This window comes from Podarcis erhardii (assembly GCF_964252035.2).
Source record: "Podarcis erhardii genome assembly, chromosome: 11".
NCBI lineage: Eukaryota > Metazoa > Chordata > Lepidosauria > Squamata > Lacertidae > Podarcis > Podarcis erhardii.
Window position 1 is genome coordinate 12875304 of NC_138501.1, and position 23619 is coordinate 12898922.

The following is a 23619-nucleotide window of genomic DNA, read 5'->3' on the forward strand; positions in this document are numbered from 1 at the left end:
TTACAAGATGTCTGCAGCTGCCTTGTGGGGCATGAGTCGTCTCTGCTGACTCATGGAAAATTAACCAATTTATCACTTTCCTTCAAAAGGCTTAATTTACGGCCTGGTGATTTTGATAGGCACTAAGCACAACTAACTTAGCCAGGACCCAACCCAGCACCACTGAACATAGACAGAGTGGATCCTTCTTCCTTATCCAGTTCTGGCCCAACTGTGCATGGAACCTAGTTGCTTTAAGACAGCAACTTTTAGGACATGAGTGAAGGAGCGTGCAGTTGGAGAGGTCCACCTACAGGTCCCGTTTAATGTAACAAAGGATGCTGAGTCAGAAATGCTGCATTGTGGGTAAGTGAGCATGAAGAGAGATTCTCATCTCAGCATCCCCTACAACACTAAAAGAAATCCTTAGTGACCCTCTTGGTTTATGCAGTGCAGCAACTCACAGCTGGTAGATACTCTCGGCCTGATCCTGCCCACATGCAGCAATTCATAAAAGACAGTTTATCAAGGCTTGTGGGGAAAAGCTTTAGTGTTAGGTGCTGCCATATCCTATCATTCATGAGTAGGAATGTGATGTAGTGGTTAAGAGCGGTAGACTCGTAATCTGGTGAACCGGGTTCGATTCCCCGCTCCGCCACATGCAGCTGCTGGGTGACCTTGGGCTAGTCACACTTCTCTGAAGTCTCTCAGCCTCACTCACCTCACAGAGTGTTTGTTGTGGGGGAAGGAAGGGAAAAGGAGAATGTTAGCTGCTTTGAGACTCCTTTGGGTAGTGTTAAAGTGGGATATCAAATCCAAACTCTTCTTCTTCTTCTTCTTCTCTGAAAAACTGAGCACTTCTTCTCAAAACAAGGCTCTCTGGTCAATTCCTATCACAGATTCTGTACATGTTCAAACTGGAGTAGCGTAGTTGGGGCAAGCATTCCCCACATATTTGGGGCAAGTGAGAGCCTTAGCAGAGTGTCCTATTATTCAAAGCTGACACCACAAAAGCTTTGAAAATTTACATGTCCTTTAAAAGGTCTTGGCAAACATTTCAACTGCTAGCAAAGCAGCCTCATACCTCAACAAGTCGACTGCAGAGTGTTTAATGAATCAGGACCTTACAAAGGTTCCCACTGTCGCCACCTTTCTAGGGACAACAACCTGGTTGCATGAGATAAGCCCACCCATAGCTGTTTCCTATCAAATTTATTCTCCGGGAAGAAATAACAGCTATATTAGCTCAGCTAGAGCTTAGATAAATGGGCTGTATCTTTTAACAAAGGGGTCTGTTTGTTAAAGGAGATGAACTGTATGCAAGGACAAATGGGTGTTTTCATCCAAGTATGTGTGATTCAGGAAGTTTTTCAAACAGTGGTATGAGTAATTCTGAAAATGTCAGAATTAAAGACGAACTTGGATGGATACTAACAATGGTAGTATAAGGCTTGTGGTTCTGCAAAAATGAAGCTTTCTTTCAGACACAGGAGCAAGTCTTCTCCGATGATGTATGGTAATTCTTCAATTATAAATAATTGTATTATCATTTAACGTTTCATAATAGTTGTTTCAACTGTTCTTTACCAATAATTTGATTGTTTTGCTCTTTTTGTGAACTGCTTTGGCGCTTTATTGCAGTCAAATGGTGTGTAAATGTTGTGAAGGGGAGGGAGGTGATTTTTTGTTTTGTTTCCAAAGATGGCAGTTAATTAACAAGAGAGATAAGTGATCCTTGGTAAATCCACCACTCTCATTTACAGCCATTTGTTTTTATCATTCACACTATGTCAAGATTTTGTTATCTCACACATACTCTAACAACCCCCAAAACATTCCTAGGGAGGACTCCCTCATACCTTGCAATACCTAGGACTCCCCCCCCCCCATTAACTTCTGATTTCTCTGCCTTAAAACATTTTTTCTCTAATTAAACTAAACACTTACCTAACCTACATTTGCTGTAATCCATGAACTCTGCTTCATCTGTAACAAGCGATTTAGCTCATCTCTTTTATTAACACTCCAGTTAACCGGTTTCTGACTGAAGGTATACAGTTTTTTAATAGCAATTCTCAGGCAATCTCTGCACTTCAGCCGACTTTTATTTCGCTGTTTGAGGTGTTTAAACTGCATTTATACTTTATCATGTACTCCTTCCAAGAACTCCACATTGATAAAGGCATCCTATGTTTGGTTAGACTGAATGAGTGATTCTCTTCATATTTTCCTCTCCTTGAAACGAACGAACAAAAGAAAGAGCTGCAATTCTTTGCAGATTCACCTACTCACAAATAAAGCAGGAGTATTAGTGGGACACGGGTGGCGCTGTGGGTTAAACCACAGAGCTTAGGGCTTGCCGATCAGAAGGTTGGCGGTTTGAATCCCCGCAACAGGGTGAGCTCCCGTTGCTCGGTCCCTGCTCCTGCCAACCTAGCAGTTCAAAAGCACCTCAAAGAGCAAGTAGATAAATAGGTACCGCTCCGGCGGGAAGGTAAATGGTGTTTCTGTGCGCTGCTCTGGTTCACCAGAAGCAGCTTAGTCATGCTGGCCACATGACCCGGAAGCTGTCTGCAGACAAATGCCGGCTCCCTCGGACAATAAAGTGAGATGAGCGCTGCAACCCCAGAGACGGTCACGACTGGACCTAATGGTCGGGGGTCCCTTTACCTTTTTTATTAGGCATAGTACCCTCCAGTCACTGTTGGACTATAACTCTCATCATCTTTGGCCATTGGCCATGCTAGCTGAGGCTGATGGGAGCTGTAGGCTAAATCACCTGGAGGGCTTAAGGTGGCTAAACAGAACATGTTTTGCAAACAGAACTGTTCAACAGCAATGACACATACTTCCAAGCAGCATAATATGCATTTTCCAAACCACTACATAGCTATTACTAAGACAACTCTTCCTTCAACACTGGTAAAAATGTAAAGGTAAAGGACCCCTGGACAGTTAAGTCCAGTCAAAGGTGACTATGGGGTTGCAACGCTCCTCTCGTTTTCAGGATGAGGGAGCCGGCATTTGTCCACAGACAGCTTTCCAGGTTATGTGGCCAGCATGACTGAACCACTTCTGGCACAATGGGACACCGTGACAGAAACCAGAGAACATGGAAACACTGTTTACCTTCCCGCTACAGTGGTATCTATTTATCTACTTGCACTGGCATGCTTTCAAACTGCTAGGTTGGCAGGAGCTGGGACAGAGCAACAGGAGCTCACTCCGTCGCGGGGATTCAAACCGCCAACCTTCTGATCGGCAAGCCCAAGAGGCTCAGTGGTTTAGACCACAGCGCCACCACAACCAAGAGATGTCAACAATTTCAGCACAGCCCACACAAGCAGTAGCTATCTCCACAGCTGGCTCCCCCAATTCACCCTGTGGATTGTCTCAGAAACAATGTTTCCCAAACTTGGGTCTCCAGTTGTTTTTGCACTACGACTCCCATCATTCCTAGCTAGCAAGACCAGTGGCTAGGATTGATGGGAATTGTAGTCCAAAAGCAACTGGAGACCCAAGTTTGGGAAGCACTGCCTCATAGGGAAAGATGCTTGTTTTTCTCGAAGACACTTTCCAATCTCAAAGAGAAGCCTCGATAAAACTTACATTGCTTGCCACACACGAGTACTGGCTAGGCATATCTAATCTGTCACATTGTTCAATTTTTATTTTTATTTTTGGAGTAGGGGAAATAGATGAGAGGTCAATTGAGGTGAGAATACGCGAGGCCTGTGGCACCTAAAGACAAACACAGTAACGTCCCCCGAGGAGTCCTCATAATGCAGAACTGTGCTTGTGGGTACAAAAATTCACAAAGCTGACCTTTGCTTTCCAAAGTCAGTGTAAGCATAATTTGCAAGTGATGAATTGCAGGTTTTAAACTAAACTTTGCCAGAACCTCTATTATGAGAAGTGCTATTAAACTTGAGTGTCCCACATGGACTCGGGCTCAGAAATGCTTTGACAAGAAGTGCCAAATTAAATAAAAAACCTAACAGCACATTATCTAAATGAAAGTGACTTCCACAAATTCCACGGGCTAAGATAACTATTCCGACTAGCTCTGAGCGTTATGAAAACAGGCAGGAGTGAGAATTATAGAAGTCCCTTAAAAATTATGCCTCTCCCCATGGCATGAATGAAACTCAGTTAATTCACACTGCAACTAAAAGAGTACAACCAATATCTTCTAGGTGCTATGTTTAAGTTTCACACATACACACAAAATTCAGATACATCCGGTATCAGATACATTGCTGAGGTAAATATGAAGTACGAACACTTTTCTTATCAATGAGAAAAGCTGCAGCTGCTTTTCAATCACAAAATTAAGTGCCTTATTGTATGAAATGAGATTTTTAAAACACACCCACAAACCTTGTCCATATCTGAGACACTGAAGAGCTATGCTATCCAAATGCAATTTATAACACTTTATTATTGTAATTGGCTTGCAATTTAGCCCTCTACCTAGGTAATCAGACAGTTGTAAACACAGCTGCATTTTGCATGCATAGATAACTTCGTGACTGTCACTGTAGGTCTCACTTCTTCTCCCCAGAAGCTGGTTCAGGAATAGAAATGACCGCATGCTTGCTGAGCACTACAATTTTGGCTATTATGAGATAGGCCATGTTCCAAATCTTGAGCAGCAGGTGTAAAATGCTTGGAGTTTCCTGCTAAAGAGACTGGATTCATTTTAGCACTGACCATATAGTTTCAGAGCTGTCTGCTGTGTCTGCTCTGGTCCTGGGATATTTTACTGTCCAAACTGCACCCCAAAACTGCTTCTTGTGACCCATGTTCACAAGAAGACTGTGTCTTTGCTTCCACATGAATTTCTGTGCTTGACTTCTAAAGAGAGACGATCTGTCACAATTATTACTGAGAGCAGCCAAAGCACCTGCTCTGAAAGACAACTGCAAACCACCATATTTTTTTTGGCAGCCATCAATGACTGCCAACTGGAGCTGTTTTTTTCCTCCACACGGCAGCTGAGATCATCTTGTGAGGCCCTTCTTCATGTGCCTCCTCCTCAAGAAATTCGGAGGGTGGCAACACGAGAACGGGGACTTTTCTGCTGTGGCTTCCTGTCTGTGGAATTCTCTCCCCTGGAAGGTTCACCTGGTGCCTTCATTATACACCTTTAGGCACCAAGCAAAAACGTTTCTTTTTAACCAGGTCTTTGGTTGATCTGATTGACATCCTATGCCCTTTTAAAATGTGGAGTTTGGGGGGGAGTGGGTTATTGGGTTGTTGTTGTTATTATTTTGATTATGGATTTTGCGGTTTTATATTTTGATTTTATTCTGTAAACCACCTTGAGACCTGCAAGTATAGGCCAGTAAATAAATTCAATTAATAATTATAATAATGGTCCCAGCAATACCCTGGAGAGAAAATCTGCTGTGCTTTTCCTCTGCATGGCAGTGTTGGGGTAGGGGAGATAGCGTTCTTGCTGAGAGTGAGTGTTTATGCATGCTACCGAGTCTCTCTGTTCCCTCCACTGTGTGCATGTGCTGTGTCAGTTTGCACATGTATGACATGCATGCACAAATGATGGCATACAGTCCTCATAGGGGTGACCAACCCTCAATGTGGCTGGGCCAAAAAAAAAAAAAAAAGTTAGCCACCCCTGCTCTAGACCCTTGGGCACAATAAATGAAAAATGGAAATTTGAAAAATAAGCTAGTAATGTTCCAAAAAACAAACAAACCCAAAAAACACCCACTCACACTTACCTACATGGACTTACTGGGAGCCATAGAACCTGAACAATGGGTCTAGCAAGCTACAAGCTACTTATTGCCATCACCTCTGTGGAATTTATCGTATACATGGCAAAGGTAAAGGGACACAGATGGCGCTATGGTCTAAACCACTGAGCCTCTTGGGCTTGCCAATCAGAAGGTTGGGGGTTCAAATCTGCGTGATGGGGTGAGCTCCTGTTGCTCTGTCCCAGCTCCTGCCAACCTAGCAGTTTGAAAGCATGCCAGTGCAAGTAGATAAATAGGTACTGCTCCTCTGTAACAGGAAGGGAAACTGTTTTCGTGCACTCTGGTTTCCGTCATGGTGTTCCATTCTGCCAGAAGCTACTGTTAGGTCCATCATGAGACATCTGCCAGCTTTTAGTCAGAGATACCAGCAGCCCTCAAGCAAGCAAACCTGCCTTATTATCGCTCCCTAGCATCCCACTGACAGAGGACTGCCTCCTTCCATTCACCAGTTTGCCTCCTCCAAGTGGAAGAAACCTGGGCAGTGCTGAATGTCACATCCACTGCCAGGTGTGTCCTGCTGGAAACAGAAAAGGGCTTTCCCCTTGGCCTGCCTTTCTATCCACTCAGCTGCCAAGTGCTTTTGTGACATCACAAGAAACCCACAGCCAATGGCAACAGCTGGGGAGGCATCATCTTCATTGCTTTGAGCCTCACAATGGCAGGTGGACCTATCAGTGATTGTGTGCTTGTTTATTTGGGACATGGGTGGCGCTGTGGTCTAAACCACTGAGCCTCTTGGGCTTGCAAATCAGAAGGTCAGCAGTTTGAATCTCCATGAGAAGGTGAGGTCCCGTCGCTCTGTCCCAGCTCCTGCCAACCTAACAGTTTGAAAGCACGCCAGTGTGAGTAGATAAATAGGTACTGCTGCGGCAGGAAGGTAAACGGCATTTCTGTGTACTCTGGCTTCCGTCACGGTGTCCCATCGTGCCAGAAGCAGTTTAGTCCTGCTGGCCACATGACCCGGAAAGCTGTCTATGGACAAACACCAGCTTCCTCGGCCTGAAAGCAGAGATGAGTGCCACACCCCATAGTCGATTTCAACTGCACTTATCTGTCCAGGGGTCCTTTACCTTTACCTTTTACCAAAGCACAAAGAGGAGTAGAAGCAGGAGAAACATAGCAATAATGTCTATTTGTGGCATCCCTGGTTCAAATAATCTGAAGGAGGCAAGCTGAGAAAGGCCTTTTCTGAAGACATTGTGATGTTGCTGTCAGTGTAAGTACTGTAGAAAGTATTGAGTTAGGGCATTGCTTTTAAATAACTTAACCGTCCCGGGGTCCTTTACCTTTTCCCTTTCTTTTTTAACATATACATGGAACTTTTATTTTTGCAAAGAACCTCACAGCCTTTATTGTACTTAGCCCTTGCAACATCACAATGAGGACATGATTTTGTTTGTGGGGAATTGAAACTCAGAGAGAGCGACTTGCCCACACAGTGAATTAATAACGAAAGGAACTTGAATCCAGTCCTTCCAAAAACTCTCTTTTCCAATGGACCCCTCTCCCTGGCACACACTCCCTAACTTGAGAGCAGGAGCAAGGGGGAGGAAATGCTAGAAAAATAAGTTGCAGCCCCCTTCCCCAGAAGGCACTGCCCACAATACCACCCTTACCTTGAATTATGGTGAGGAAAAGGCATACAAGGGGGTTGGGGAAAAGGTCCATTATTTCAGACAGGACAAGAGGCATATTTTTTATTTTAAAAACCCACAGCTTGTTAAAATAATATACAACAGACACAACAAAGTATTCCAGACCAGACACAAAGTCAGATCAGGTGTGCATCCCCTGAACTTTTGCACTAACACATAATTATTTTTGATACTAATGGAGATGTTTCCCAAGAAGTTACAACATTCCAGTACACGCGGTTACAAAGGTCCTTTGCCCAGCAACATTATATTTTGGGTGTAGGAGACTTAATGTCTTCTCTATAGAGATCTTTAATTTCAAAGCACTGTACTAGGCAGAGAGAATAATGAATGCTTTGAGTAACGCAACTAGTAGTTTTCCAAACATTATACCTACATGCAATTACATAACTTACATTAGGCAACCTAAACAAATAATTATGTTTAAACTTTCCATTCTAGTCTTAAATGTCAATGTCTCTACTGTTCTGTCCTCGAGCATTCCCACAGGATCTACTAAGCGTAACACCTGAGTATGCACCCTACTGGGACAAATCTCTTATTCACCAGAGAAAAAGAAATCTGCAGATGGTTTTTGAAGGTTAGCTGTATCTTTAAAAAGTTGCCTTACTATTTTTTTGAATGACCACATGGTAAACTGGTTCTGCAAACAATTTGTAAAAGCAAAGAATCATCATTTGAACCACAGTGGCTTCATGCAATTGCATGAGGATGAAGACGGGCACACAAAAGATTGCAAAGGAATTAGGGGGAAATCATCACTTAATATGATTAATGCACAGTACTTATTGCATTGCCAAGCATAAGGCATGGAAGCAAATGAAAGTCTCTGACCACTGTGTTTTGCATAAGCATCTACAATCACAGTGGTTAGACAAATTGCCACTGTTGTACCAAAATTCCTTCTGGCATCAGGGATCATGAAATCTCCTTAGACACAAAAAAGAGAATGTGAACTACACAATTCTCACAAACGTACCTTGTAAACAACTTAATTTCAAGTTCCTTTCAGAGATTTAGTAACTGCATTCTAACTTCTGGGAATCCGAATTCAGTATGGAATAAACTTTTAAAAACGAGACAAAATAAATCACTCTTAAGATTTGGTCAAGTCTACAGTACTGTAAATATATTTTGGAGGGAAAGTAGCAAAGTGTTTATTTAGTCAACAGTTTTCCTTATCTAAGTAAAAGGCATCCGACTAATACTATTTTAGGTGAGGAACGTGAAAGCTGACAGAAGTGATTAGCAGAAGGCAAGTCTACCCAGAGGTTTATTTTCTTTTAAAGTTCACTTAGCACTGGTTAAGTATCGGAGGACAGAAGCCTTTGCAGATCTATTGCAACTAACCCAGAGATCTAGCAACAGATCTCAATCTACCTGACCATTCCTGGTTGTCACTAATGTAAAGGCTATATATAAATCAATCAATCAATCATGACTTTGTAAGGTTCTGGGTAATACAGGAGACAAAGGCTTATGGGTCAGATAATGTCTCCCCTTCCGTAAAACAAAAAGGAAAACGTTCTACAACTGGACTTCCGGGTTAGCGCGAACGGCTAATGGCGGATTCCCTCCGAGCTCCGGAGGGAATCGGCTCTGCTGAGGACGGGTCTTGCCGTGCCGGCGACACGGGGACCCTCAGAAACCGCAGGCGCGGAAGCCTGCGGACTTGGTGACTCGGTGGGCACCTTAAGCGCCCTCCCCGACCCACGAAGAGCCTTTTTAAAGGCTGCGGAGAGGGTACGGAGAGTGGCGTGGTGCTGAGAGTAGACCGCTACCTCAGTAGAGCGAAGCCGCAAGCCATGGCCGGAGAGCGCTGACTTTCTTCCCAAAATTTGGACTGGATAACAAAGGACCCGTGAGTAGTGGAATTTGGACTTTAAAAATTTTATCCTGTGAATTCGGCACGATCGGGGGATGTGTTAAAGGGAAGTCCGCACCCCCTCTACTTATAGACGTTTCAAAGCAAGGAACGGAGAATTAAGGCGGAATGAATACTGTTTTGATGATTTAAAAGTTTCTCACAAATTTGATAGAACAAGACTTTTGTGCTGGAGAGAAAGGGAATTTGGAACTTTGTGTGTATCCCCCCCAAAAAACCCGGGAGTGTCCTATTTGGGTCCCGGAGGAAGAAGTGAAAGGAGTTTGACAGCTGTCAAAGAAGCTGTCAAACGGGCGGACAAAGTAAAGAATTTTGCTATTTAATAACTCGTGGAATTAAAGCTGATACATTTGGACTGAGGCGAATGGAAACAAAGTATTGATAATAACAAAGTAACAGATTATTGGAAAAGGACTACTAAATAACTGAAAGCCCCCTAGGGGGAATTAGTGACATTACAATGGCTGCAGAGGGAAAATTACTGGCGGAGATAGAAAAAATGTTCTTTCTCGTGGGAATCCTGCAGGAGCAGAGTATGGCTCTGAGTAAAGTTTTTATGACCTTGAATCCTGAAACAAACAACTCTGCTGAATGCACAAAGGAGATGTATGATAAAAATTCTGCAGCTGAGCAGGAAGAGATGCCTTTGGAATTGACAGAGAAAAAAGAAGGAGTTCAGACACTACAAGTGGAAAATATCAACCAGGAATCTGCAGCGTTAGAGTATGAGCAAGAAGACCTCTGGATTACAGACCTGCGAAAGATGAGAAAGAAGAAGAGAGAAGCCCCTGGAGTACTTGGAATATTAAAACTAGAAAGAACAAAGCAATATGATTGGGACTTTTCTCTTGAGTATGGAAAACTAGACGGTCTTTCGCAGCAAACACTCTTCAACATTCTGAATGAAAGAAAATATGATCTGACTCTGACTGAACTCCTTCGGGGTCTTAGGACCATCAAAGAGGACCACCAATATAGCTGGCAGAGAGGGACTGACAGAGAATCAGACGCCTCGGACGTGAGGAATCCGGGCTAGAAATATTTTTTGTTTGTTTTCTGGACATTTGTCTAGGAAGGGACAGAAACCGGGGCAGGGGGGGGAGAGAATAGAATTATAAAATGTTATGTTTTGTTTTACTTGGTCAATGTGACCTATAATTAATATAATAAAGGGAAAATTTGTGAAGGGGAAGTTAGATCGACCTTAAAAAAAAAAGAAATTAATGATTATAAGAGAATTGGATAGTTGAATATAGATAAACAAAAGAATTTAATTTTTAAAAGCAATGTGAATATCTTTAAGAGGTTAGGTAAGAACTTGCTGAATTAATTTTGGAATTGGGATGTAAGAGGAGGGGGTGGGGGGAAGTCAATGAAAGTGGGTAAAGAAACTTAGGGTATGTAATTGTATTTGTGTGTTTGTTTGTCTTTGTCTTTGTGTGTGTGTCTGTTGTTATAAAATGTAAAAACCCAATAAAAATTATTTAAAAAAAAAAAAAAAAAGGAAAACGTTCTACAACTAATGAAGATCAACAACATCAACATTCTTATGAACAAGCTAGTTTTCAAAGCTGTCTAAACAAGTACAAAAGATTATTGTGCTCGATTGAAAGAAAGAAAGAAAAAAACCAAAACACAGACGCAATACTTTGTTTTATACAACAGTTTTCTAAACATCGGTGGAAGGGTTTTGCTAAATATTTTCTTATTTCATTCAATATATACATATGCCATGGCATATACCTATATTAAAATGGATGCAGAAGAATATGAAATACTACCTGCCTAGCACCACAATTTCCCTATCTGAAGAATTGTGTACTTCACAGATTTGGGTTGCTATGAAAACTGAACCTGAGAGGAAGAGTGGAAGAGAGAAATTCATCTGCAAGCAAGAATTACACAATTAATTATAACCTTATAATACATTAGTATGTTTAGAAGCCACGTGTGACCTCTAGTTATTCCGCAAACAAATGGCTTGCTGTCTCTGGATCCTGTTTTATACAGAGAGAGAACAAATGGCTCATTGTTCTGCCCGAAAATAGTTGCAGAGAATTAAATATTTTATCCCTACTTGTGTCATAAAGTACTATTATTGTACAAGTACTCTACTGTGAAGATACATTAGATAAGATTTGGAGCAAGCAAAAATCAATCATCTTGACGTCTAAGGAACCACTTAAGCTAAATGTTCAAGAAAAAGAGCCACATTAAGTCTGTAGCACCAAGATGACAAATATATAATTAAAATGTTGTGGCACCTTTGAGGCTAACTGGTTTATATGCGGGCTGAGTTTTTGCTGGTCAATAGCTTACTTCATCAGATGCATTAAGCAGACAGACAAGATCATAGGCATAAAGGTAAAAGGTAAAGGATCCCTGGGTGGTTAAGTCCAGTCAAAGGTGACCACGGGGTTGTGGCGCTCATCCTTCTTTCAGGTCGAGGGAGCCAGCGTTTGTCCACTGACAGCTTTGTCCACCGACAGACCATGTGGGCAGCAGGACTAAACCACTTCTGGCGCAACGGGACACCGTGATGGAAACCAGAGCGCATGGAAATGCTGTTTACCTTCCCACTACAGTGGTACCTATTTATCTACTTGCACTGGTATGCTTTTGAACTGCTAGGTTGGCAGGCGCTGGGACAGAGCAACAGGAGCTCACTCCGTCGTGGGGATTCAAACCGCCGAACTTCTTATTGGCAAGCCCAAGAGCATGGGTAGGCAAACTAAGGCCCGGGGGCCTGATCTGACCCAATCGGCTTCTTAAGCCGGCCCGCAGATGGTCTGGGAATCAGTGTGTTTTTACATTAGTAGAATGTGTCCTTTTATTTAAAATGCATCTCTGGGTTATTTGTGGGGCATAGGAATTCATTCATTTCCCCCCCAAAAATATAGTCGGGCCCCCCCCACAAGGTCTGAGGGACAGTGGACCGGCCCCCTGCTGGAAAAGTTTGCTGACCCCTGCCCAAGAGGCTCAGAGGTTTAGACCACAGCGCCACCCATGTCAACCTGGACAGCTTTTGACAAATCAAGTTTTAAAAGTGGAAGTTTAAGAAGAGTTTGGATTTGATATCCCGCTTTATCACTACCCAAAGGAGTCTCAAAGCAGCTAACATTCTCCTTTCCCTTCCTCCCCCACAACAAACACTCTGTGAGGTGAGTGAGGCTGAGAGACTTCAGAGAAGTGTGACTAGCCCAAGGCCACCCAGCAGCTGCATGTGGAGGAGCGGAGACGCGAACCCAGTTCCCCATATTACAAGACTACCACTCTTAACCACTATAACCCACTTGCCAGAGCACAGAGTGTCACATGGATGCAATAGCTATGTACACACACTGTAAAGCTGACCAGCATGATGGAATTAATGAATTAATTCAGATTCTAAATCTCCCTATATCATCAACTACCCTTCTAAGTTTTCATTTAACTAGCATGACACACATTTAAGTAGCATGACACACATTAAAAAGCATGGAGCAGCCTGAGGATGCAGCTAAATGGAAGAAACACAGACTGTCCCTAGCACAGTCACAATTACTTGGTGGCAGGCAGAACATTTTCCAGTGAACAGCAGAATTATTATTATTATTATTATTATTATTATTATTATTATTATTATTTCTACCCCGCCCTCCCCAGCCAAGGCCAGGCTCAGGGTGGCTAACAAGCAATAATAAAAACAAGTTGAATGAATACAACTTAAAAACAAGATTAAAATACAACATTAAAATATTGAAACATTAAAATATTAAAATGCAGCCTCATCACAGGAGGAGAAAGGAAAAAGAAAGAGGGGGAGGGAATCAAATTCGCTCCAAGCCAAAGGCCAGGCGGAACAACTCTGTCTTACAGGCCCTGCGGAAAGAAATCAGATGTGGGGATGTGGGCACTTATTCAAAGCCCTGAACGAGCCCTGTAAGGAAAGTTTTCCTACTGATCCAAAGATTCAGCATGAAACTGGGAGCCAACTTCAGAAGTGGTCCAGATATTGTAAGTTTTTATATCTGGCGAACAGCCAATATTCAATTTGTATATATTCTCTCTATTGCAAGCCACTTTGGTTGAGTGGCTGGGACAACACAGTCAGATGGGTGGGAAATAATTTTATTATTATTATTAGCCTCCATGGTGGTCCCAAATCCATCTCAAAATAAATATGGCACAAATTGAAGCAGTAAGCTACCATTAAACAACCAAAACTAATTCTAGGGCACACCAACATCCAAGAGATTGTTTTATTTAAGGTGTATCAGTAATGCATCAACCTCATTTCTACCTTCATTTCTAACCCTTCATCAACCTTCATTTCTAACCCTGATGTGTTAATCACCTCTAAAGAAAGGAGACCATAACCGCTTAAAATGTCAATGCAAATCTCATTTAAAATTCTAATACAAATAAGCTTAATAGAGTAGTAAAGACGCCACATTATTGATCCAGCTTCCAAACAATTAAATAAAGTCATCCTTGATCTGGGATTCGAACAACAGCAAACCAAGGAAGGGAAGGATGAAGCAGGTGGAAATCATATATTTTTTAAAAAATAAAGCCAAACACTATCAACAAGAGTGACAACCAGTAGCCTCGGTCACAATTAGTGGTTTATTTACAAGGCAGAGGTTAATTGATTTTATGTCCGCAATCCATTTTCCATTACATGCTTCTAGGGGACAATATGGCATTCACTCATGAAAATGCTAATTATACCGATTTGTACCACATCAACATGTTATTTTTCTTACACTTTACCGCAAAATCATTTGTCTTTTTTAAAAAATTGTGCAGTAAGAAAGAATGCATGCCATCCTGAAGAGATACAACAGCAAAAAAAGGAAAATAGACAGCACTGATTTTAACAGGTCTACTCTGATTGCAACACTGGGTTGCAGTTGGCTAAGCCCAACTCAAAGCAGACCCACTGAAATGAATGAATCTGAATTAGTGCTACTCTGAGCAGGCCTCTGAGTCTGAACGCTGTTGCTACATTTGCCTTTTGGTTACTTAGACTGCCCTTCCCTCTCTGCTGAATTCAGTCAAATTTTCTCCCCCTTGTCACAGGCAAGGAATACCATGGCAAGATGTTGAAAAAACTCCTGCTGTCTTTCTGTCCTGACAAGACATGAGGAGCCTTTGCTCATATAATGGCAGTTCAAATGAAGCAGGCTGCAGGAGAGCAATATGGGGGTCAGCGTTACTGAAAGGCCACTAGGCAGATTGCTTTATCTTGCTGCAGGGATTTGGTATGGAACTGCTTATAAGTCTTTGTACCAGAGCAAAGTTGCTTGCACTGGATTTCAGACATCTGATACAGATGTGCAGTGACCCAAGAACCCCCGTTCTCTTTGTTCTCCTTTTAAAGGCAGAAATCCTGTGCGAAGCTACTCAAGCTTATTAAATCTACCAAAATAGACAACTGTTGCCATACCCAAAGTTTCTAGACCACCTTGGCTGTGAAGAGAAGTTTGAGGGTATGTAGACAATATCAACAGAAGCCTCAAAAAGCAAAAATAAAGTTTGACCTAAGTTTTTTTTGGGGGGGGCTAGATTTCCTGGACAAGCACATATTTCTGTCCCCACAAGTTCTTGCGACAGAATTCAATAATGGTATTGTGTTGCAAACAGCTCAGGCAAACTAAGAAACTATGCAAAATGAATTTTGCATTTGGGTTTTCTTGCCACACAAATAGAATTCCTCACACACACACATTTGGAATAAGCAGTGTTTCTTTTCTGGGGGGGGGCACAGAGGTACACATACCCCTAAATCAGGCATAGGCAAACTCGGCCCACCAGATGTTTTGGGACTACAATTCCCATCATTCCTGACCACTGGTCCTGTTAGCTAGGGATCATGGGATTTGTAGTCCCAAAACATCTGGAGGGCCGAGTTTGCCTATGCCTGCCCTAAACGTTTTGTGAATCTTTGTACTTTTGTCCATTTACTGTATTTATTTTTATTTTTCCCAATTTGAACTATAAAATGGTGGTTTTCTTGAGTCAAAATGAGAGTACCCCTAAATTTTTTATTTTATTTTTTTAGAAAACGAACACTGGGCATAAGGGATTGCCAGCACTGGTTGTAACAAAAAGCTTGTGAAGTTGACAAAGTTATTCCTTAGTAGAGGGCCAGGATTTCAGAAGGCGCATTCACATTTAGTATTATTTTGATAGAAGACAGATTCTCTTCCCACAGGTAACTAGTATCTTCTATACTTTTCCAGATGAAATTATTATCTGTTTACTCCGATTTCTCTCTTTCTATGCTAAGAATTGGCTGTTCTCTACTCCCTTTCAACAACACGATGGAAGTTGTAAAGGCAATGCAAATTACCATCACGGAACTACTATTGGGAATTTCTGAAGCAGAATTAGTAGCAGTTCAAGCTGCAAGCCAGTTATGAAGTGGGCAGAGTTGTCTAACTGCAAAAGGGCTTAAAGGCTGCAATCCTAAGAATATCCACTCGGAAGTGAGCCTCACTGAACCCAGCCAGGCCCACCTCTGAGCAAACATGCATATGATTATGCTATAAGAAAGTTTTATGAGGGCAAAGAAAGAGTAGGGGATCCATGGCCCTCAAAAGTGGGGAGCCCAGTGCTACTGGACTCTAACTCCCATCAGTCCAAGTTCGCATGGGCAATGGTCAGAGATTACTGGAGTTTTAGTTTAGCAGTATCTGGAGGACTGTGGTCTCCCTGCTCTGGCAGTGAAGTCAACACAGATAATTGCTGCCAGCAGAGAATCTAATGCTTGTCAATCAAGGAGACAACCTACTGATATATATAAGGACCCAGTCCCAAAAGTATTTATTTACATACTTTAACTTGTACTGAAAAAATATTATTATTATTATTATTATTTAAATTTATATACCACCCTTCATCCAAGGACCACATAAAATGACTGAACTGACTAGGAAAATTGATAAGACTACTCAGTTGTGGAAGCATTTAATGACTTAAGGCCTTATCACCCTCCCAATACTTATCTCTAACACAGCATGCATAGGCAAAGAAAGAAATGTCAGTGTAAACCCGAGAAATAAGAAGACACAGAGCAAAACGCAAGGCTTTAAAATAATTGAGACATGGGGAAAATACAGTATGAAAGGGGCTTTCAATAATAGCTAAGGCCACGATCCTAAACCCACTTACTTTGGAGTCAGTTCTAACAAAGTCAGTAAGGCTTACTTTTGAGAAGGCTTACTTTAGGACTGCACTGAAGAGAACAGCTGAAAATAAGGTGACTCAAACAAACAAAAAGGGTTTACATAATAAAAAATTAAACAAGACATTATGGATATATGGGCAGGTCTCAAATATTGATCGGCCTACATAACTCCATTAAGTGAATGGAAATTGAATGGGCAAAATTGTCCAAGAACAAACTTTATGGCCTCATCCTGTTAATAGTATTAGTATACCATGCCAACAATGTGCACGGCACTTTGCAGAACAAGAGCCAAAAGAAAGGTCCCTGACCCAAGGAGCTGCCAATCTAAGATTTGCTACAGGTGAGTAATGGAGGGAAGAGAAAGTAAGCAATGAATGGAAATGAAAAATGTATTTTTAGTTACATGTGTAGAAATGGGTTGGGTGGAGGAGAATCTGAACCTGCCAAATAATTAATTTTTTTGTTTAATTTGCAGGGCAGTTCACAGCATAAAATGTGCACTTTCAAAGCAATACACAACCATTCCTTGAAATGCACACTTTCAATTTTGCAGTGTAGTTATCCAGCCATGTTATGTGTACAAAAAACATGCACATATTAGGGCAAGGTGGGCATAGAAGGAATATATGAGTGAAAACAATATACAAAATGCATTGTGCTAAGGGACACTGCCTTTGCAAAAACATGCACATTAGGGAGACTGCACACAAAAACATGTGTATTAGAAGAAATTCGCAGTAAGATGCTGGTTGATTTTTATGAGGGTTTTTTTTTTAAAAAAAAAGAACTGTAAACAGATATAGAAACATGGAGAACAGATTTAAGATTGGAAAAATGAAACAAGAAACGAAATCGCCACATTTCCCCATTTCTAGTACATGTATTTATGTTTACTTTCACTAGGGGATGACTAAGAGGTCGTGCCAAAGGCTTCACAGAAAAGGTAACTTTAAGGAGAGGTGGTACCATAAGTGCTCTGCAAGATGGGTCCACATTTAATTGGGAATTGGTGAGGAAAGGGCAAAAAATATTTAAGGGAGCTGGAGATCTTTGGGCAGACGAGGGTGGTGGATCTGGAAAAGTGAAAGCCACAGAGCAGGAATATTTTGGGATATGAGCAGATTGCTAAGAGGCGCAAGGCAAGAAAAGGGTTTAAGGGCTAGGAGGAAGAGTTTATGGCATAAACTTTATGCTGCATCCAGGACAAATAGAAACAAGGGCATTCCTGGGAATTTTTTGACAATGCAGTTTCTCATGCACAAAAGTGAGAAAAACAGTACCTGTACATTTGGCCCTATATTTCAGGGTCTTCAAACCTACAGATTCCGCAAATCCCTAAAAACATACCCTTTTTTAAAAGGTGACAGCTGGCAATCTGGGGGTTATGGTTCATTCAGGGGGGGCTATGGATGCCCATAGATAGCAAACCAGTGTAGGGATTTAAGGAGAGCCTGGGATTTTATTGTGGCCTGAATGACTAGAGAGGTGAATTATTAAGAGGTGGGATATCTCAATCAGTAGAGTAAAAGGTAAAGGGACCCCTGACCATTAGGTCCAGTCGTGGCCGACTCTGGGGTTGCGGCGCTCATCTCGCTTTATTGGCCAAGGGAGCCGGCGTACAGCTTCTGGGTCATGTGGCCAGCATGACTAAGCCGCTTCTGGCAAACCAGAGCAGTGCACGGAAATGCTGTTTACCTTCCCGCTGGAGCGGTACCTATTTATCAACTTGCACTTTGATATGCTTTCGAACTGCTAGGTTGGCAGGAGCAGGGACCGAGCAATGGGAGCTCACCCCGTCGCGGGGATTCGAACTGCCAACCTTCTGATCGGCAAGTCCTAGGCTCTGTGGTTTAACCCACAGCGCCACCCGTGTCCCATAATCTGTAGAGTATGGTGCTCCTAAACTCAGGATTGTGGGTTCAAGCCCCACATTGGGGAAAAGTTTCCTGCATTGCAGGGGTTTGGCCTAGATCATAGCTGTCAACTTTTCCCTTTTCTTGCGAGGAATCCTATTCGGAATAAGGGAATTTTCCTTCAAAAAAGGGAAACGTTGACAGCTACGGCCTAGATGACTGTCAGGGTCCCTTCTAACTCTCCAGTTCTATGATTCTATTTTGTCGGGAAAGCTCTGGCTAGAGGTGAAAGGGCTGTGAGAAAACAAGAGGATAAAACATCTCGTCTTCTGAGCTGAAATCAAACCAGAGCCTACGGTTAGTGATTAACATTCTACACTATATCAGCTCAGTTACTGAAAGATAGCACATTGACAAAACAGACATTTAGGATGGGGGCGTGACTCCTAAATCAACGCAGCATTATAGCTAGGGTGGGAGACAGATTTGCCCTTTCATGAGGGAAACCAGGATGTAACACCACCAGAAAAAAGCGCAGGTTTATATTTCCATGTCAGCAATAGATGCAGCGTAGCAGTTTTATACAAAGCATGGGTCCAGAGAGGTGAAAAGAGGACACAACTGGAAATGACTCACCAAAAATGGCAAGCTGAAGACCTGACGGAGTCACTTGCATAAGAACAACAACAAATACATAATACTTAAAATCAAGTTTTTTTTAAAAAAAATACATTAGACAGGGAAGGTCTTTCTGCCTTTCTCGTTTTTCTTCCTTTCTCTGCCCCAAGGATCCGTCTCACCAAAGGCAAGAGTAAACTTTAACAGCCATCACATTGTAACTATAAGAAACTTTAAAGCTCCCTGTTACAGCTCCAACATAACACTGTTGCCAGCCAGTGAGTTACTACAAACCGAAGTGATTCCCAGGTTTTCTTTTTGCCCAGGCCAAATAAGTGCATTTATAACATGAGAATGGCCACACCAGTGTATTCCCTTCACTGTGCCTGATACAGGTGCTGGAAATGTCTACCCAATGGGAAGCAATGTGGTATAATGGTTAGCGTGTCAGACTAGGAGATGTGGGTTCAAATCCTCGCTCAGACATGACGCTCACTGGGTAAACTTGGGCCATTAACTGCTGCTCATCCTAACTAATCTAATAGCGTTGTTGCGCCTGGGGATTGAATGAGAAAGGAGAGAATCATGTCTGCTGCCTTGAATTCCTTGGCGGAGAGCAAGAATGGGGCTTAAGTACAATAAATAATAAATAATGAGTATACTGGACAAAGAGAGAAAGAAGAACACACACTTATACAGTCATGTTCATTCCAAATACACCTGTGTCATAAACAATATGAATCCATATATAAACATGATCTAGGAATGAATCTTGAAAATGAGTATAATCAAAATATTCCAAACTACTTAGTTTCCTTCATTATTATTATTATTTTTTTTAAAGTATCCTTAAAACATGAACTCATCATTTAGAAATATCTAGCTTAGCATTATCACAGTTACCACTTCTAGGTTTCAGTTCAGAGTAACAGGTACATTTCAATTATCTGTAGATATGCCTATGCCATTGTATTTAAACTGCACCTCTTTAAGGAAAGGCAGGATTTGATTTGAAAGCATATTCACTCCAAAGCATGCATCACCCTTTAATTTACATCAGATTGGCCACTCTGGAGCCAGGATCCATGCATTTTGCAGCAGCTTGGAGAAATCATCTGTGGATGGGGAAACTCATCATACAAAAGGAGTCTCAATAAATTCAGGCCAAAATCCTAAAGACACCTCTGTGTCTACTGAAAAGCAAGCCCCAGTGAGTTAGTGGAGATTACTTCCAGGTAAATGGATATATGACTTACAGCCTTATCTGGAATGAAGCCTCATGAATCTCAGACAGGGATATCTTCTGAGTAAATATGAATGGGACTGAGCTGTTGCTGAATGTCGAGAGTTTAAAGCCAACTGGTAAAAATGCTCATAGAAATTAATGAAAATGGCTAACTTAGGTTAATTAATTTCAGTGGGTAAAACTTAGTTGAATATCACTGAATATATATTCACTGGAATATATATATTATAATATAATCAAATCTATTTTTATGGCGAGGTTTAGCACATACTGTTAGCTAGCTTCCTCTCTTCTACGCATTTATTTTAGTATATTGTTTTGACAGTGGGAGCTTTGGAAATTAAGCCTAAGGTAACATCTCTTCCCTCCGCCCTGCAAGATCTGTTTCTACTACACAGGCACAAGCAGCAGCCTCCTGCTTCCACGCAATGCTTAGCAGTGCTGCATTACAGAGGCATTGCCACCACACCCTCTCTCCCAAGGAAAAACACACACCAAACAAACTACAGAAGTAAAGAAGCCTCCATTTGTCCTTGAGTCCAGGAAATACTGCTACTGAACAACCTGTACACACCACCTTCTCCCTCGTGACTATTACCTTCACCCAGAACCAGCAATTAAAAAATTTGCAACTGTTGATGTTGTCCACTTCCGTCAAGTGCACGCTGGCTACTAAAAGATCACACGCTCCCGATTTCCCAGGCAGCAGTTATTGCAAGAACGAACCTGGCATCTTGAGACATTGTAAATAAATGGGAGGGTGGGTGCACCTTCTATCGCTTTAACCCCATAAGGAAAACGCAACCCATAAATGCTGTCCATATTCTTCTCTGCTATTTGAGTGGGAGAGGAATGAGCGAAGACTCTCGCCCCTTTACTTACTGAGCCAATCAATGGCAGAATTCAGAGAAAACAGAAAACCATCATTTTCTTTCCAAGCTCTGCATATACGAAGAAGACTCGATAGGGTATCATTTCCTGAAAATGGCAGAGGTGCCGATTGGTATGGCACTGCGAGACCTACCCAGCTCCTGGCAGCATGGCTGGCTAGCTCCATCCCCAGAAAGCACACAAAAATCAGCCAACGCTTTCCTTTTTTCTGACGCTTCCCCCTAATGCCTCTGAATTCTTGTCGGGGCGTGCGTGTGTTTGGTATTTGAGACTTCACCTTCTTGCCATGTTATTTCCCATTCGGCACCCCTCCTTTCCCTGGGAAGGAAAGGGCAGCGCCATGGAGCCGAGGACGGATTAGGGGGGGAAACAAAACACCCAGACTTTCACCCCCACCCAGCCCCCAGTATGGATCATAGGGCTGCAGCCAAGGGTGCCAGGGTTTGGGGAGGCCTCGGACTCCACATCGCTGGAGAGATGCAAAGGTGGAAGGAGAAAAAAAACCCACCCACCCCCGTCCCTCTCCCAGCTTCCCAAGAAGAGCACCTTATATCGCCAAGGGCTGAGCATTCTTGCAGCCACGATCCTTGCCCTGCGCCACCGCCACCTTTACGCAGCAGCCCGAGCGCGCCGCTCCATCAGTGCCTTCTCGCCGCCGCAGGCTGGATAGGCGGGATGCGATTGCGGGGGAGGGGAGGGGAAGGCGGGGGGGGGGCTTACCTGGTCTCTCCGACACCACCCTCCTAAGCAATGGAACGCCGGGCTTTGCGGGGGAGGGAGGGAGGGGGAAGCGTCCCTAACAAGGCGCCTCGCTCTCTCCGCCTGCCACTCACCTCTCCCTCTCCGGCAGCCTCCTTTGTCTAGCTCCCTTTCTGCACCGGCGTCCTGTCGCGTTTGGTCTCGGCTCCCCTCCCCGCAGCTCCGGGGATGGCGGAGAGGAAGCTGCGCTGAAGCCGACGCGGGCGAAGAGGCAGGCGGCCGGGGGGAAAGGAGGCGTCGCCGTCCCCGCTCGCTTCCTTTCGCTTTGCGCCCTCGCCTCGGCCTCGGTCTGCCTGGAGGGGAGAAGCCCGCGCAGCCCGGGTGGCGGAGGGATGAGGCGGCGGCGGCGGCTCCTGCTCACTCTCCCCCAGCCCCGGCAAGCGGGAGGGTAGATGGGTAGGACCTCCTCCTCTTCTTCCTCCTCCTCCTCCTCCCCAGCCCGCTGACACGGAGCGAATGCCGGTCGAGAGACGCGCCTCGGAGGGGCTGCGAAGGCGCTTCGGCGGACTGCGAGGAGAACCGCGCATGAGCGGCCTGGGGGGACCCGAGGCGGGGAAGAGGCGCGCCAAAGGAGGGGGAAGACCGGCCGGCCGGCTGGCTGGCTGGCTGGCTACGGGGGGAAGCGGGGTGCTGTCCAACGACCAGCAAGAGGCGTCTGCACCACAAATTGAAACGATTTTATGCTTGTTGTAACCTCGCCTTTCACACGCACACGCGCACACCAAAGGACTCTGGGAATTGTAGTTTGCGGGGAAAGGGTTCTCTCAGGAAACGCAATGTAGCAGCTGGTGTGGGTGGGTGGGTGGGTGCGCTTTTGGATAGGGCCAAACCGGTTTCTTGTGGTGCCAGTCACAACCTAGGCTCCGCCGTTTCAAAAGGTAAAGGGATCCCTGACCATTAGGTCCAGTTGCAGAGGACTCTGGGGTTGCGGCGCTCATCTCGCTTTATTGGCTGAGGGAGCCGGCGTACAGCTTCTGGGTGATGTGGCCAGCATGACTAAGCCACTTCTGGCGAACCAGAGCAGCGCATGGAAACACCGTTTACCTTCCCGCCAGAGCAGTACCTATTTATCTACTTGCACTTTGATGTGCTTTCAAACTGCTAGGTTGGCAGGAGCAGGGACCGAGCAATGGGAGTTCACCCCATTGCGGGGATTCGAACCGCCCACCTTCTGATTGGCAAGTCCTAGGCTTTGTGGTTTAACCCACAACGCCACCTGCGTCCCCTTTTAAATCAATAGGTAAAGGTAAAAGAAGGTAAAGGACCCCCGGATAGTTAGGTCCAGTCAAAGGCGACTATGGGGTTGTGGCGCTCATCTCGCCTTTTCTGGGTCATGTGGCCAGCAGGACTAAACCGCTTCTGGCGCAACAGAACACTGTGACAGAAACCTGAGTGCACAGAAACGCTGTTTACCTTCCTGCCGCAGCAGTACCTATTTATCTACTTGCACTGGTGTGCTTTCAAACTGCTAGGTTGGCAGGAGCTGGGACAGAGCAACAGGAGCTCACCCTGTCATGGGGATTCGAACTGCCAACCTTCTGATTGGCAAGCCCAAGAGGCTCAGTGGCCACCTGCACAACTTTAAATCAATAGATGAAATTCAGTCTGTATGGCCCTGGTCCTCCCTTTACTTAGTGCCTTCTGGGTTGTCAAGTAAAGATGCCAGTGACAACAGAAGCCGCAACTGGCAATATTTCTGCCATCAGCAACCCCTTCCTTAAGCCATCGTAACTGTTGACCAGCCTACCTGGCACGTCTTTCAGCTCCACCCTCCAT

At 43.7% G+C, this 23619-nt stretch overlaps 1 protein-coding gene across 2 annotated transcripts in view; it reads right to left on the reverse strand.

The window, feature by feature from the left end:
* Positions 1–21906, reverse strand: part of CDC42SE2 (CDC42 small effector 2) — a 98602-nt gene extending 76696 nt beyond the window's left edge. The window contains exon 1 of one of the 2 annotated variants that reach the window (XM_081880633.1): positions 21805–21906. The gene's annotated coding sequence lies outside the window, so the exon portion shown is untranslated. Of the gene's footprint in view, positions 1–21630; positions 21749–21804 lie in introns of those variants that run through there. The other variant, XM_081880631.1, reaches the window with a different exon arrangement.
* Positions 21907–23619: the final 1713 nt, after the last annotated feature.